Consider the following 18,036-nt stretch of genomic DNA (forward strand, 5'->3'; position numbering starts at 1 on the left):
GGAAGAAAATTATTTAAAAATTAATGCGGCATATGTTATTGATAGATTTATTAAGTTACCTGATTTTATAAATTGGAGAGATTTTTGTTGTTGACAATTAAAGTGAAGTGGACGTAGACTTTTGTCCGCTCAAATTTCATCCTCTCTCGCTCTGCACTATGATTCTCAGTTTTCCCAGAATTTTCAGAAATAACTCATATGTTTTATGAAATTACGTTAAATTTGTGAGAATTTGATATATCAATGATGAAAATTGGTTCAGTAGTTCAGTGACAATTTGAAAATGAAATTGACGCGACTATGTGGACGTAGACATCTGTCCGACACTGTACATATTCTTATATATACATACTTACACATGCATACATTGGTCCATGCGTGTTTTCAATAAAATGTATTTTAGTGCATAATATTTATTTGTACATTCGTACCTGAAACACGCATTTTAACTTGGTGTGTCTGGTTTGAATTTATTCATCCTGCGTAGCAAAATATCTACAAAATCATGTTGTAGGCCGTGCATTTCGACTTATCCGCTATGTGGTTTGCCTTTATGGTTCTTATTATTCTACGGGTTACAGCTATACAGGTGAAATTTACACAATTGTCTTTTCCGGTTTCCAATAGCCTTTAACTTGGTTCACTCACAGCTTATGATCTATTGAAAGGACTTTATATTTAAAAAGACTTTTATACTTGTAGCCAATTTTTCCTTGGGAGTTAATCAAGTGAACGGAACCCATCAAGCTGACGTGGTGTCTTGGAACGGGAACGAGAACGTCAAACTACTATCTTCTCAAGACCATGCGGACTTTGTAATCGGATACAAGCAACCACTTGCATTCTACTATACAACAGGTAAGTATCAATTTAGAAGGAACCGTCTATGAATTGACACGTTGAAAAGTATTTTGCGAATCATAAAAAATGTGCAATTACCGTTCCTCAGCCACCACTATGCTAGACAGCTACTTAACTACTGATATTTTACTTCAGTCCCTATACAGCAACTTCGTTTGCAACAATGGAAAATCAGCTAAGGATCCTTTGTGCAGAGCCTCCTCCTGGTACAGATCATTCCAACTATGATGCAAGATATGTCTATATCATGCATTCAACCGATGACCCAGAAGTTCATAAAATAGGAATATCATATAACCCACGCAATCGGAAAATTCAACTTCAGTCGACCATTAACAAACACAAAAGATGAAAACCATGAGGTTACTTTGGATAGTCAAAGTTATAGCATATTTGTGTAAGTAGTCCACCAAAAAATTAATACCTTGATATAAGTTAATCTCTTGAATCTGTATGCTTTTTTAGAAGCCTTGCAGAAGATTTTGCTAGACAATCAATTCTTGACGCAGAATATAAACAACACATTCTATTATCCTATCGATAAGAGGTAATCACTAATTAATAACGTATAAATATATGTATTTAAATATACATTTACATGTAAAGCTTTATTATATCTCCGCCAGTCCGATCAGAATACTTTTCTTTTTAGCAAACTCATATGCAGAACACGACATTAATACAAACCATTTGCAATTTGTCCTTTGCAATACAATTGCAAAACCATTGTGGAGATAGGCATTTACATGCGACTAACCACAGGATAAATTTCATGTGGCTGAGTTTAGCAAATTTTCTTTACATATTTTTTAAAGTTCATTACCAAAATTTGATCACAATCTAATATTAAAATTAGTGCAGTCTAGAAAATTAAGAAGGTTCGCTCCATAGATTTAGCAAAAGCAAAACAATTATCTTAGTTTAACTGAAGTGAATTTCTTTGATCTGACGTACATGGTATGGAAGACTGGCTCGTCATAATTGCCAACATAGCATAATCCTCGACAAAATTGTACACTCATTAAGTGAGACGATTATTAGAAAATTAACACCATCAATGCAATTAAAGAATTCTTCCATATTTGAGATTTTGTTATAATAGAGTGAAATCCTTCAGGAGCCCAAAATTTTTGTATTTTTACGATGTGTAACAACTTATATTAATTCTATTAGGAGTCATAAGTCATAATCAAACATGCGTTTCAGCGCTTTCGTTGCGATTTCAATTCTTGTAAATTTCCCGACACAATCCAGAACTATTACTGCAGAAGGGGTAGGTGCTGCAATTCTAGGAGGCATTGACAACTGCACCGTGTCCGAAAAGAACCCCTTTTTATTACGATAATGGGAGTGGAAGTACCCTTGACTCTAATTGTAATACGACATCGGGTTCCGTTCAAGGATGTATCTCCTACCAGAACGGAATTACCACAGAGACCGAACTGAATACAGTTCAAAGTTACACTATTGGGCACACAGCAAAAGGCCCCGACATAGCTCTGCAGATACGATCAGCAACTAAAAAGCTGACTACTACCGAGATCTTTTAGAATGGACTCCTCCTAGCACTCTAGAATGGTTGCGTCTGCAAAACCTGGGATGTACAGCAATTTCAAACATTTTTTTTAAGTTTGGTGGTGAATACTTCTAAGGATGAAGACTATTTAAAAAGAGGGGACATGGCAGAAAAGACAAATTCACCTCTCTGTCCACTAAGATTTTACACGGACATGGGAAATGCTTGATTTAAATAAGTAAATCGTAAATAAAGACAACAGGTACGCGTTTAAATTCTAAATATGTAAACCTGCACCAAAAGCATATTTATTACTCCTGAATACTATCAGATAATTGGTGTTTATATAAGGAAAGTGGATCTGGAAAACTAGTAAATTATTAAGGGTTGATTACGATACAAATTGCTAGTTTCGACTCTATCCATGGTTCATTTTTATCGATGTGGAGCTCACTGTTACAACGTGGGAGAACTAGCCCTTATCCATTATTTTCAGTCTAGACATCATAATACATTATAATATGTAACGATTTATTTTTCAACACCCGAATCAACCGGACAATTAAGTCATACACGTTAATGTCCTAAGTACTGCATTGAAATACCAAATCAAGAAGTATGTAGCAGGTGACAATATTATACTGACATCAAAAGCACATGGACGAAAAATCCATCGCATTAAACAACGCAGAGTATTACTCTTCGTCGTCAGCAGGAAACTTGCAAAACTAGTCTTGTTACTCTTTCTGAACAGCAAGCTTTGAAATTAATTAGCAAGCAGATCATACATTCCCACCTCCAAGATTGTCAGGGGGGTCAGGTCCGTATTTTTGCGAAGGGTATCCCTCGACCCCCGGGCCGAAAACGCGTTTTCCTTTCCACGTACATACCTACTTGCATACACATCGCGAGATTATCTCACTAACATAACCGAACAGCTGCCAGCATTAACATGTTTGGCTCCTGCACAAAGAATGTGGTTAATATCGTTAATCAATTCTAATGATGGTCAATTGAAAATAATTTATCCAATTGTAAATTGTAAACCACTGCACAGTGAGGTCATTTGTCGGCAGCACGAACGAAATTGGGGGTAACGCGTCCATCGCCTAATCCATTACTAAAAAATAGATTAAAAAATCTAGTTGATTTTTGCTGAAAACATGGCGATTTGTCTGGTCCACGTTGAAATAGTTGAAAATAGGTCAAAATTTTATTACAATCGTTTTTTGCATCAACTGTTAAAATTTGTGACAGCTTTTCCCCCTTGTTGTAAAATCAGAAATAAACTCGAGCCCTTGATCCATTTTTTAGTAACGAAATAGGCGGTAGACGCGTTGCCCCCATTTCTTTTGTACATACCTCCGCCAATTAGTCTCACTGTGCACTGGCAAAATGATGATGTGTTAGATGTACTAAATTCGTTTCTGCCAAACTAATGTAATGAATTGTATTTGATACTCGACAGGCCGGATATTAGCTTAAATACCTGAACCTCTGACACACAGAAGGACAGTTTCGTTGTATTTAGTAGTCAGACAGCAAGTTCATATTGTCATGAAAATGATTTCTCAAAAAATTTGGAACCTGGTCGTACAGGAGGAACAAGTTGCATCTTTCTTTCAAGTGTTATTGCAGTTGATAACTTCTGCCCCAACAATTCCCCGAGAATGCTTCCTGCGAATTTCAGAAATTCGGGGAAATCAATTCGATGGACTACATCCAAAGGGATTCTTGGAAACATTCATCTGCTCAGCAGATGACTGTCCCGTTCGCCGGACATTTAAAACAATCATCATATGGACAAAAATCCACCAAGGGTTCTAGGTATCACATTCAGTGTTATTTTGCATCCCATCAGCAAGACGCCTGACGGATTAAAATGCAAAATCTCAGATCTCTGACCACCATTATGTGTTTAGTGTTATTATGTACTTTGCATATTGCCAGCCAAAATATATGCGCAAGTACTTGTAACACATTTCATATTCTTTGATAAATTAACATATCCAAAACTTAGGTAAACTTTGGTAACTCGTCCCATGTATGTACAGGAAAAGTATGAAATTCTCATGACTACAACAAACTCCCCGAAGTAGTTGTCCAACAGAAAACAAACAAGTTCGGATTCAACTACTTCCTATCATCAAACCCTCCTACATCTAATCGACCAAAGTCGCATAGTCATCCATAACTTCCGGGGCTCACAAACTTTGCCTTAACAGATGCACATCTTTTACAAAAGGATTCATCCCTGAGGTGTTCAAGGTTACTAAACAAACTCCACATCAATCCAGTGACTGCAAGGTTTAACCTTCGTATTATTTAGTGATATCTTATATCGACGGGAATTTAATCTTATACCTCGAACATCTGGCACACTTCCACAGCGGAGTGGAGGCATTCTTATCGACAAGGAAGGAGCAAGAGGCGATCTTGTATAGTCCGCTGTAGAGGACCACATTATCGAAATCATTCTTAACCAAATGAAAAAAATTATATGGAAACTTCATTCAGTAACTTCGAAATATTGCATCCCAAGAACGTTGATAAACAGGAAATGGCTGCTCAAATATACGGAGTTACAGCAATCGCAAATTTAGCTGTCAGGTTCCTGCCACCACAAGGATGGCAATTAAAGAATTCCAAGATTTTAGCTATAGCATTTCCGAATGCTCGGAGATCCGAACACCCAACGCCCCTCAAAAATTCCTGAGCATATTGGTGACTCCTATAGTGAATGGCTCATTCAGTACATCCTTAGGAATGATTCCCCAATTAATATTATAACAGACGATGCAGGGCAATGACCACTTAATGATTCAATTTCAAGTTCTGAAGGGGATGCTGCCGATACTCAAAATCTGTTGCCAGAAACAACAACAAAAGAGACATGTGTATATAACGTGATACCTTATATCGACTGGAATTTAAAGTTACACCTGTATTCCTATATAATCGAACTTCTGGTACAATTTTCTCCATTACCACAGCGGAATTTAGGCATTCTTATCGAGAAGGAAGGAGCAAGAGGCGATCGTGTAAAAGCCTCTTGTAAAAGGGGATCAAATTATCTAAATCATTATTAATCAATGAAAAAAACGATTTAGCCAAACGTTGAAGAGTGAAGCCTCATGCACTATATATGATTACAAAGCAGGACTGATTACCAAATTTACATCACAATCTAGCATTAAAATTAATAAAGTTAATAAAATTAAGAAGCTTCGCTCCATCGATTTAGCAAAAGTAAAACAATTACCTTAGTTTAACTGAAGTGAATTCCTTCGAGCTGACGTACATGGTATGGAAGTCTGGCTCGTCATATTTGCCAACATAGCATAATCCTCGACAAAATTGTACAATCATTAAGTGAGACGATTATTAGAAATTTAACAACACCATCAATGCAATTAAAGAATTCTTCCATATTTGACTTTTTGTTATAATAGAATGAAATCCGTAAGGGCCCCAAAATTACTGTATTTTTACGAAGTTGTGTAGCGTGTATGTATATGTAACTTATACTAATTCTATTAGGCGTCATAATGCATTCCAGCGATTTCAATTCTTATAAATCTCCCGACACAATCCAGAACTATTACTGCAGAAGAGGTAGGTGCTGCAATTCTAGGAGGCATAGACTCCGGCATCTCCTACGAGCAACGCGAAAAGGGTGTTGAGGGGTTCTCTAAAATGGATATAATCGAAATCTCGGTATTTTTAAATACATATTTGAGTTCTTGTGGTAAGCTAGTGTCATTAAGTTCCCGTACAGGCAACCATCTAAATATACCAATATACGATATGAACCACTATCCCTTTGCTTGATTTGTAATTGAGTAGGATAATTATCATGATACTATCATTGAAATGGTTACTCGAATATATGGAGTTATATACATCAATCGTAAATTTAGCTGACAGGGTCCTGCCCCTAATGGATAAGGCTACGGCAATTAAAGACTTTAGCTGAAACATTTCCGAGCGCCCGGATTTTCAAGTTCTGACTAAGCTTAGATCCACCCAATTCTGGCCACAAGCATTATGAGATCCAACAGATTACATTGGTTCAATGCCTACGACTCTTGTAACACAAAAATTATAGCCACAGCACCCGGCTCAGCCGATGTGGAACGAGTATTTAATAAACTGAAGCATGTCAAATCCAGCAATACATCTGGATTGCTGACGTCGATCATGGGCAACCTGTTGCGTCTTTCATTGAACGCCTTAAGTCTATCTAGCTTCTACCTACTGCAAAATATGCAAGAATGTGGTTAGGAAGCCACACAGGTGATACCTGTAAAGCTGTGCGAGGGCATACAGTCTCGTTTTTGGCCTTCGGCCGGAAACTTATCTACGTATATTGAGTTTGACATAAATCACTAGCGCAAGAAATTGAGAAGTACTTTCACGAAGGTTCATTTAAAAATTTAGACCTTTTACACCCTTAGAACTTCGAATTAAATGAAAGGGCGAAGATTTGGATGTTAGAATTAAATTTTCTTACATCTAACGTGAAGCTGGCAGATCTTGTTTGTTTTCATGTGTAATTATTTTTGTATGAATTTCATTGGCTTACACTTTTGTATGAATTTAGAGCAAATATTCTGTGTAATTTTTTACATATAATGGTTTGACTTTCGAAGCTTAATTAATATGCAAAATCCTGATTTTAGCTGAAACTGTATTTAAAAATTCATATAAACGGGAAATTAGGCGCATTTAAGAATTTCATTAATGACCTCCTACTTGATTCGTATGTCATTTGGGGGTTATCAAACAGCATGCTATATTTTTTCATCGGAAAAGAATGGAAATATCTATAAACCAGCTTCATCGCACCTCGCAGCTACTGCGAATCCTTTGATAGGCATCTGCATAATGGAAGTCAAGGTCCCGTGAAAGATCTATGTGAGGAATTTACAAATGTTCGGGCACGCATGGTGATAGACGGTAGGGGTCCTGACTGTAATATGTGAGTAGTAACCTTATCATATTATCCGCTAGACGATATACAGTATGTAACAAAAGTATAGCTACGATGACATATTTTTAATCTCGACATGATGCCGTAATATTTCAACTTTGAAACTCCGTACAAAAATGTCAAAACTACCTGCCGACAATTTCCTCGTCGCCGATTTTTAATGTCGCAGATAGGTCAAAGGTCAGGATTAATTTTCTAAAAAAATTTGAGGCGTCGAAAAAAAAAACTTCGTGGATAATTTTTTTTGAACTTTGCAATATTTTTTACTGGATGCGGCATGCGTTTTGAAGAATAATGAGCTTTGGTCGGACCGTGTACGATTTTTTTGGCGCCCACAGGAATTTTTCGCCCAGGACAGATTGGCGGTCTAAAATCGCCGCCTTGGCGAAAATTAAAAAACTGAAATATACGTTTGCATATCCGGACCCTCTATATGCAAACGTATATTTCAGTTTTTTAATTTTCGCCAAGGCGGCGATTTTAGACCTCCAACCTGTCCTGGGCGAAAAATTCCTGTGGGCGCCAACAAAATCGTACACGGTCCGACCAAAGCTCCTTATTCTTCAAAACGCATGCCGCATCCAGTAAAAAATATTGCAAAGTTCAAAAAAAATTATCCACGAAGTTTTTTTTTTTTCGACGCCTCAAATTTTTTTAGAAAATTAATCCTGACCTTTGACCTATCTGCGACATTAAAAATCGGCGACGAGAAAATTGTCGGCAGATAGTTTTGACATTTTTGTACGGAGTTTCAAAGTTGAAATATTACGGCATCATGTCGAGATTAAAAATATGTCATCGTAGCTATACTTTTGTTACATACTGTAACTCTCCAGAGGAGAGACAATTAAGCGGTAGATCGGGCCCATCACGACCTATAAGGGCATGCACAGAAGCTTCATCTCAAGATGAAACTGAAGTTTTTTCGACACGTAATCTTCCGTACCCACTAAAAATGATACCACGTAATACACTCTCATATTTCTAGTAATTTATGCTTTATTAATGTACCATGAACTCGTGTGCTTTGAGGTCAATTAACTGTAAATCGCCAAAAAACACCTACACTAATGAATGATTTTCCAGCAATTCTAGTGTGTCACACCGTGTGACATGCGTCACAAAAAACTACGTAGTCCGAGTGTATCATAATAATATGCATTTCTCTAGCTCAATTTTTTTTTAGGTTTGTCTTTTCTTACATCGAAAAGTACTCCCCAGTGTTACCAGCCGAAAAAATTCATAGTCCCAAAATACATACCCCTAAGCGGACAGGTTAAATCCTGCACTAACCCAAGTGTTTCTTATTTTGTTTCAAGGAGGTATACAAATACGGTTTCAAAGAGGTAAACGGGGGAATTTGGGGTAGAGAAAATTCCTAAGCCTAGGATCTATACAAAAAGGTGTCTCATAAACAGTGGAACAGAAATGCAAGTGAAAGGTCTGCTGCTCATATCTTGTCATTTTTTCTGACAAAATATGAAAGCAAATACTATAATTTCTAGCTGAGTGTAGAAAGCTTGTAAGTCTAACTGGACATTTGCTAACATAACATAGTTTCCTACAAACTTGAAAATTTATGTGAAGAGATTATCAGATTATATATCTTGGGTGACATGGTACAAAGCTATGAAACAAAACTCGTTTGAGATAATAGTTATTTACCACTGTAAAAGTTTTCCAATTTCATGCCCATGGAGGGCGAGTATTTTTGCGATCAATGGATATAATATAGCGTTACTTATTTCCGAATAAATTATAGGCGTATTTTTTGTCTTCCAAATATGGAAATATCTTATCGAAATAAAAATCTAAACATATTCTAAACATAACCTACAGTTTGGTCATAGATTACATTAGAAAGAGACTAAATTAAAAACCGGTACGTATTTCCTGACGTCCAGAGAAAGTAAGTCCACAGGCGAAAATTTACAAGAATTGGATGAACGACAAACGACGAAAATGCTGTAAATAAAGTTATTTCACCAATTAAAATCAGGCAAGCCCTACTTGAAATTTAATTAATCTGTAATTAAAAATATTTAAATGCTTACACATTCTCGGAAAAAGCATATTTCGTCATGGAGTTCTTTGTTGAATAGATTGAATCAATGTTCCAAATTTTTTAAATTAGATGTGTCGAATTTTGTCTTCATTTCTTCACTATAATACTTACATATTTAAGCTGATACATGCAAGTACATGTTTACGCGTATCCCCATCGACGGAGCCCTTAAAATAAATACATCCGTGCAAATGTTTATACTTAGAAGAAACAGTCAAAATGCATACAAACATACGTAACCAGATAATTAATATGCAATTACATGGATAAATACGTTACATGGCGGCGCTTGCATTGCATTAATAATTATGGCGAATGTTGCTTGATGGAGAATTTTGTGCAGTCCTGTCACTTGTCCCCTCGTCCATTTGTTCCTTAAGAATCTATGAAAAATATTAAAATGTGTAGTTACTTAATATGTACCTCACACTTTGGGAGTTGCAATATCCTAATTTATACACATGCGATATGTACATAACGTAAATACATACCTTGCCGTCAAATTTTCGTATAGAGATTTACAAAGATTTGGAAAACGGTTTCGCCAAATCAGGCCTCATTTGATGTCACATTTGTATTATAAACAATTAACACCAGACTTATTACGATCAGTTGCACCAAAATATTTCCCTTGAGAAATAATGGCTTCCTTACTCCTCAGCTGTTGAAATCGAGATGATCACATATAACCAACTAAAGTTCCGGTTAACTTACATAAACCCCAGTCCTGTCTTGTATGTAGTGTATATGTGTTACGTAATATCCTTGTTCTTAACCTCAGTGCTATATGAAACCCCAGTTAATATATGCATATCCAGATACACATCTCCTGGAACACAACGCTTCAATCTGTACATGAGTAAGAATTATTCATTTCAACAACGATATCCACCACTAATTTTAGAATTTAGAATCAAGTATTTTAAGATGTTACTACGGTCAGTGTCTTATGATTAAACCAAATTTTTTGGCGGAGCAATTGCCTTGGGGGGCATTATGAGCTTACAACATGGTGGACATAGTGTGCACAGGGACACAGATTTCTCTGGAACGGGTTGATGGAATTGCACCAAATTTTTTTCATGTATTCTACATGTTAGTATCTCCACCCCTTTTAGGCGTTTCATCGAAATTCCAATTTAGAAATTCAGAAAAAAAATCAAAATTTCGAAAAAAAACCCAAAAAAATTCTTTTGATTTAAAAATACCATTTCAGGTTCCATTGATACTCATGTGGTAAAATTTGATAAAATTTGACAATTTTTGTATAGTTTAAACAAAACTAGCCTAAATGGTGAACATGAAAAATGTTGTGAACATGGACCAACAAGGGACACTCACGACCTGTCGTTTGAGTCCAGGGTACCCACTATGTTTTTTAGAATCTACTAGGACCCCAGATGAAGGATTCATTCATATTTCCGTGTAAAACTCATATTTGGCGCCATGGCGTGGCGCCAAATTCGCCAAATTTGATGGTTTTTCATTTTAAAACCGCCGTAACTTTTGAAATCCTGGACGGATTTTCAAAATTTTTGGCAAAAATCATGACAAGGAGTTCAACTTTCGTATTCTATGAAATTTTTTCCAAAATTATCGCTTTTAACTTTTCGCAAAATTTCGAAATTTCGGGTTCGTCAAAAAAATGCTAAAAAATATCTCAAAAATTAAAATTTTTTATTTTTATTTTTTTCTCTAAAATTTCGACTTTTCTGATCATTTTAAGCATAAAATTTTAAAAATCCGACATAAACTGCAAAAGTTATGGGCGTTTGAAATTGGTCGAAAATGCAAATTTTTAAGTTTGGCGCCACGCCATTGGGCCAAATATGAGTTTTACACGGAAATATGAATGAATCCTTCATCAGGGGTCCTAGTAGATTCTAAAAAACATAGTGGGTACCCTGGACTCAAACGACAGGTTTTGAGTGTCCCTTGTAAGATGATAAACTATGACATCAAATTGTAAGTTAAAATGAGCAGAAAAAAATTATGAAATCATATATTTAAATCTCTAAACTCCATAATAACTTTTTTTTTAATATTCATAAATCAATTGTTATCAGAGTTGTTCATTTAAGCACAAATGGAATTTGTAAACCAAAAGAAATATTTTTTGTTTTTTTTTCAAAATTTCGATTTTTTTTTCTGAATTTCCGAATTGGTATTTCGGGGAAACGCCTAAAAGGGGTGGAGATACTAACATGTAGAATACAAGAAAAAAATTTGGTGCAATTCCATCAACCCGCTCCAGAGAAATCTGTGTCCCTGTGCACACTATGTCCACCATGTTGTAAGTTCATAATGCCCCCCCAGGTAATTGCCCCGCCAAAAAATTTGGTTTAATCATGAGACACTGACCATAGTAACATCTTAAAATACTTGATTCCAAATTCTAAAATTAGTGGTGGACATCGTTGTTGAAATGAATAATTCTTACTCATGTACGTAAAGTTTCATGGTTTATGCGAGTATTTATTACTCTTGACTTTCGTATACTATTTAATTCACAAAGCGATATTTATTGTACAGTATGTTAGTATATATTTATTTATTGTACACAACCTCTCATTGAAGAGAGCATAATAAGACTGCACACATACATACATTTCATGAATTTATGCAGTGATCTTTAAGTTGATTAAGTGGCCTCCCTCAGCTTTAGTGTAGCATTTTCCTGTCAATGTTTGTGTGAAATAAATGTGTCCTCATTCACCACTTGTTAAATAATGTATGGATTTAAAAAGCATTACAGAGATGTTGGAGAGACGCTAACCCATCTCTTGCATGAGTAAACTTTACATCTGTATACACATGTAAGTAAATAAATATGTACATATGCACGATTGCTGATGTGTGCAACTGTGCATCTTTCATGAGAATAAATACAATTATTTTAGAAATTTAAATCAAAAGAATGAAATTTCATAAGGCAGATACTTCCATAAAAATCCGTGTATTGGAAAAACTTAGCTTGACAAAAAGGTGTAGCACGGTTCACGTTTCCAAATATAGACACAAATACATACAGTCAATGGAACAAGTATTGGCAACACCCACATAAGCTAAATAAAATTGGCTGTAACTTTGGCATGCATTATCAAATTAGCATGAAAATTTGTACGCAGTTAGCAAATCTAATGTAGTTTTAGATTATAATCATGTTTTACTGATTAAAATTAGATTAACGCAGTTTTTGAATAATTTGCTGGAAAATTTGCGAAATTAACCCACAAAAAGTATTGGCACCCTCTAACTTAAAAAATCATAGAGCAACGAAACGCCAATTTTACTGCGACAAAGTGCTTCTAGTATTGCGTGGCACCTCCCCTCGACCCAATAAGAGCAGAAATAGGTCGTGGAATTTATTCGACAAGTTCCTATATAACGTTTTTTTATATGGCTGCCCACAGTTCTTTTAAACTTTTGACAAGCTCGTTTTCCGACTAGTGGTTTCCCATTGGTCTCTCTTTTCTTAACCCGGACAATCAGAATCACATCAGGAGACTGTGCAGCCAACGAAAGAATCTTTACCTTTTCGGTCTCCAAAAACTTGCATCGTTAATTTGGCTACATGTTTGGGGTCACTGCATTTTTGGAAATATGAAATTTTTTCCTAGGCCAGGTTTTTGTTAAATGATTTCAAATTATCGTTTGGAATGATTGACAACACCTTCCTGGTCATGATTTCATCGATAGTGACCAGGTAACTACGCCGAGAACTGGTCATTTAACCCCAAACCATAATCGATCCTCCTATGTGTTAAACTGCCATAAGAACGTTTTAGTATTTCTGAGCCTTTTATTGCATCCGCTAGACTTGAACCAATTAATGAGCTCCGAATAAGTAAAATATGCCTATGTCGGACCAGTGGGCCCTTTTTCATTGATCGGAACTCTATTTAGGGTCATATTTAGCCCATTTCGATTTATTGAGGTGGTTCGCTTTGGGTACTCTCGCGTCGGTCGGGCTTCTGGAGCCTGAAACCCCAAGGCATAATTTTTGATTGATCACCATATTGTATGATATGTTGACCCTGCAGTTGATACTCCAATTTAACATGGATTTTTAAGCTGAAATCTTCCGCTCTCGAGTGGTTCGTTGCTTGAGTCATCCTTAGGTTTTGGGCTTAGATGACTTTTTTCTTCCGCATCATGGAAAAGTAGAAACTGAGATTGTCATTTTACATTTCTTTGCTACGTATTCAATAGTAAATATGGAAAAGTATGTTTTCTCTTTGATTTTTCGATAGTAAAGCTTTTTTCTGAAAGAGACATGATTATTTCTCGCCGCGCCAAATACAGCTCGTTTTTTGTCGCCATTTTGGCTCCAGACAACACAACTGTAGACTTAAAATGTAGCTAACCTCATATTTTGTCACCTAATTAACGTACCGTAACGAAATGTGGAAGATGGTTAAGAAAATTGTTTTGAGTAATTAATTTGGCCACATGTTGCCAATACTTTTTGCAGGTTTGCATCTGATTCGTTGAGGTCAAAATCAGAATTGTGTTATGTTTACCAGATATAAATCAGAAACATGATTATAATCGAAAACTACATTAGATTTGCTAAATGCGTACAAGTTTTCATGCCAATTTGATAATGCATGCCAAAGTTATAGCAAATTTTATTTAGCTTGTGTGGGGGTTGCCAATACTTGTTCCATTGACTGTACATATGCATGATTTTCAATATAACATATACAAATGCGTATAGCTATGTATGTATATGTGCATACATATATAATTATTTACGTACTTGAAATATGCATTTAAACATATTCCCCCTGCATCATTTGAAAATCGTTTTGTTAAATTTGATTCGCTTTGTTTTGCATAATTTTTTATGCCAACCAGCAGGACATTTATAATCTCCCCTTACCTGTAGAGACTGAATAAAACATGTTGTCGACATGTGGTAATAGTCACAAGATTAACTCCAAATTCTATAATGTAAGAGTACATGCAAGTCAATATAAGTCACCAGATGCCTGCTGGAGTAAAAATTTTGTTAAAAATAGGTTAAATAGTTTACGCATACACTGTGCAAAATCTGGTAGAGTCAATGTAAAAAATGTGAAATGTAAAATGTCATCGTTTTACATCCATGATCCAGATTTCTGTACTTTTCAACCTTAGATGTTGACTTCTTGCCATAATTTAGTAGCATGTACATACATACTCCGACTGGTATTTATTTGGTAGTAACTTCTTACCAAAATTGGTGAAAGCTAGTTTGTTTTTAGTGGTAAATTTTTCATTACAAATGTATGTATATGATACATATGTATGAAAAATGTGAGCTTGCTTTTTATTGCATTTTTGCACATATCCATGAAATCATTGTATCATATGTATGTATATGTACATATGTATCACATGTACATACGAACTCGCGAATAAGGAAGGCTGATGTTTTCTCCCGCTATGCAGTTTTTGTTGACCAATCGGGAGAGGGTGGAGTCGCCGAGACCACCCTCGGAAAATATATTAAGGACTTGTTGCCTGAAGTTATCAGCCGTCGAACAACTGGGCAAGACGCGCACACCTTCTTCGAAGGCATGAGGTGGGTCGACTCGCCACCATCCGGGGAGACAGTGCCAAAGGATTGGGGGGAAGTCTTGGCTCAACTAAAAATTACCACACCCACACTACGGCGAGTTCCGAAAGGGGCGAGAATGGAAGTTGCTCGTGCCCTAACTAAGGTTTTGGAGGAGGTAATCACCACCAAAACCGAAGAGTCATGGGGCAAACTATTTATTTTCCCCTACCCAAGCCTCCCCGTTCCACAGAAGACCGACAAGGTCAAGAATTTGACGACGTGGGTCAAGTCAGGAGTTGCCCGGTGGTTGTTGGACCAGGCAGCCCCACCGGCACGACTCCCTCGACCTCCCGCCAAGCCCCCTCGAGGGATGGAAAGTGTGGCAAAGAAAGTGGAGGCGAAACTAGCGGATGGGGATATCCGGGGGGCAATTAGGCTTGCCTGTTCCGACGACACGATAGCCCCAAGGACCCAAGAGACAGTTGATGCGCTTATCACTAAGCATCCGCCACACCCGGAACCAACCAAATATCCCGAACCACTAAATAACTCGGAATCACCAAGGGTCGACCCGATAGAAGTCCAGCAAGTTTCTTTATTAAATCTTAGTATAAAGTGTATCGCAGAGTATGTGTGAAAAAAATATGTATCACAAAAAGTATCCAAAAATCTGACTACGCAGCAGTCGCACAAATAAGTCCCTAAACTTAAAAAAAACGCAGAAAATCGATAGAAGTCGTCACCGCCATAGCAAGCTTTCCGCCTGGTTCAGCGGGGGGCCTTGATTCCCTTCGCCCGCAAATTTTGAAAGACCTTGTCGCCACTGAGCAGGGAGAAGTGAGGGAAAAATTACTTGAGGCTATCGTAAATTTAATAAATGTTGTTCTCAGCGGGAGTGTTCCAGTCCCCTTCTGCCCGATTTTCTATGGAGCTTCCCTCACCGCCCTAAAGAAGAAAACTGGCGGGATTCGGCCCGTGGCGGTTGGAAATGTATGGCGCCGCCTTTCCGCTAAAATCGCACTGAAAAGAATGTCCCCCGACCTTGTGGAATACCTAGCACCCCATCAACTGGGGGTGGGGATAAGGGGGGGTGCCGAAGCGGCGGCACATGCGGCCCGCATCTATTGGGGACACGCCCATACGACACCCAAAGCCTTTTTAAAAGTCGACTTTAACAACGCCTTTAACGAGATACGGCGGGATACAATTCTCCACATTATTCATGAAAGGTTCCCCTCAATGTTCAGTTTTTTGTCGCAGGCTTATGCTTTTCCGTCTCAATTATACTATGGCGACACCCCCATCTCCTCCCGCCGCGGGGCCCAACAAGGGGACCCGTTAGGTCCCGCACTCTTCGCCCTCGTTGTCCAGCCCATTATCCTTGCAATCGAGGCAGAACTTAATCTGTGGTATCTGGACGATGCCACTATAGCGGACACCCCAGAAAAAGTGTTAGTCGCGATGGACACCATTATCCGCATGGGGGAGGAAGTTGGTCTTCGCCTGAACACCGCCAAGTGTGAAGTGGGCGTGCTAGGGGCGGACGAACGTTCCCTTACTACGTGTACATATGTAAATATGTATATGTACATATGTAAATATGTACTTGTGTCAGTAATGTTTTAATACAGTTTTCGAAGGGCACAGTACATGTACTAATCCTCAATGTAGCTTAATCCTCAATTTAAAACATACCGTTGAACGAATTATTCCGATAAATCTCATAACTGAAAGAATGCATTTGAGACATTTCCATCAAAGACGGGACAAATTTATGCGACTTTTTCTTGCGAAAACGAATTCCGATTATAACGATTAGCTCTTACTTATTTTCGTTGAATCCGGTGTACGTGACTTTTGTCACGTCGTCGTGGGCAAAACACCACGTCAGTAAATGGCTCAAAATATATCATCTCCCACGCATACATTTATAACTTCGGTGTTGTGTTGCTTAAATATGACAAATTTACAGACATACATAAATATTCCTAGGCAAGGATTCCTTACTATTCCTCTGATTGAGAACAGGGTTCCAAACAGTGATTCCGCCCATGTGATTTCTACTGTTTAATTTGATCTACCGTATTGAGAGGACATGACGCAGATAAAAATTACAATGGCAACTGATTTTCACGTTTGGCACAATAAAAACATCAATCTACAAAAATTTGTTTTCTTTGAAAAAGACCCAAAATCTTAAGAAATTTTTATTTCGCTTTCTCCATCTATTTAGCCTTTCACCTATTTACATCACACGACCTTCTCTTCTCCCTCGTCATCACCCAGGAACACGAGAGAAAAGTATTTTCTGCCCAGGTTTTATATTTAGCGTGTCCAAATCCAAGAATAATTTCCTCTCTTTTCTCCACCATTACTTATGGGGAAATACTTTGCGCAACAGATTATTTATATGATGCCGGCTTTCACTATAAATACGGCGTTATTTACCTCAGTCTTCACAACTATCTGGTACACCGAGGAGAAAGCAGTAAAACTTTCTCCAACTTCACAAAGTTCCCGAAAGTTTATCCACATTTTTAGAAAATCTTCAAAACTTTCGCCCCTTAATCTGACAAGATGCCAACTTCCACCGAACCTGACGCAGAACCAGACTTGAGACTTATCTACTTTGACATCCGTGGATTCGCGGAACCGCTCCGCTGGATGTTGACGATCAGGGGGGTCAGGTATTCCATTGATTTTTTATGATTTGTTTGTTTATTTTTTGACTTTTTATTTGGGCGGCCAGATTTGTAGATGAGCGGATCCCTCTAGATGCATGGGCATCGCAGAGAAAGCGGAGTTCCGGTGGGGGTGGCGGTGGCGTGGGAAATCTGACCACGAAACCGACAGATGCAAAGTCGAAGAGGAAGAATTCTTTAAACACGGCTACATTAATGCGTAAGCTATTCACTATTGCCTTGTTAACTTCACTGTTACAAATCTGGTATTAAAATTATACCGGTCCGTCAAAAATTTGCTAATGACCTGGTAAACTTCTAATACCGAGCACCGAGCTATTAATATTGGTAAGCTTGGTATTAAGCTTGATATTA

The 18,036-nt window shown here is 37.4% G+C and overlaps 1 long non-coding RNA gene across 1 annotated transcript; it reads right to left on the reverse strand.

The window, feature by feature from the left end:
- Nucleotides 1-8,349: 8,349 nt before the first annotated feature.
- Nucleotides 8,350-10,228, reverse strand: LOC118438116. The gene is made up of 4 exons (XR_004836600.1): nucleotides 9,927-10,228; nucleotides 9,698-9,818; nucleotides 9,425-9,602; nucleotides 8,350-9,335 (listed from the first exon to the last, which is right to left on the reverse strand). It is a non-coding gene; the product is annotated as an uncharacterized LOC118438116 (long non-coding RNA).
- Between the last annotated feature and the right edge of the window lie 7,808 nt (nucleotides 10,229-18,036).

The sequence above is a fragment of the Folsomia candida genome, unplaced genomic scaffold (assembly GCF_002217175.1).
Source record: "Folsomia candida strain VU population unplaced genomic scaffold, ASM221717v1 Fcan01_Sc018, whole genome shotgun sequence".
NCBI classification, from domain to species: Eukaryota; Metazoa; Arthropoda; class Collembola; order Entomobryomorpha; family Isotomidae; genus Folsomia; species Folsomia candida.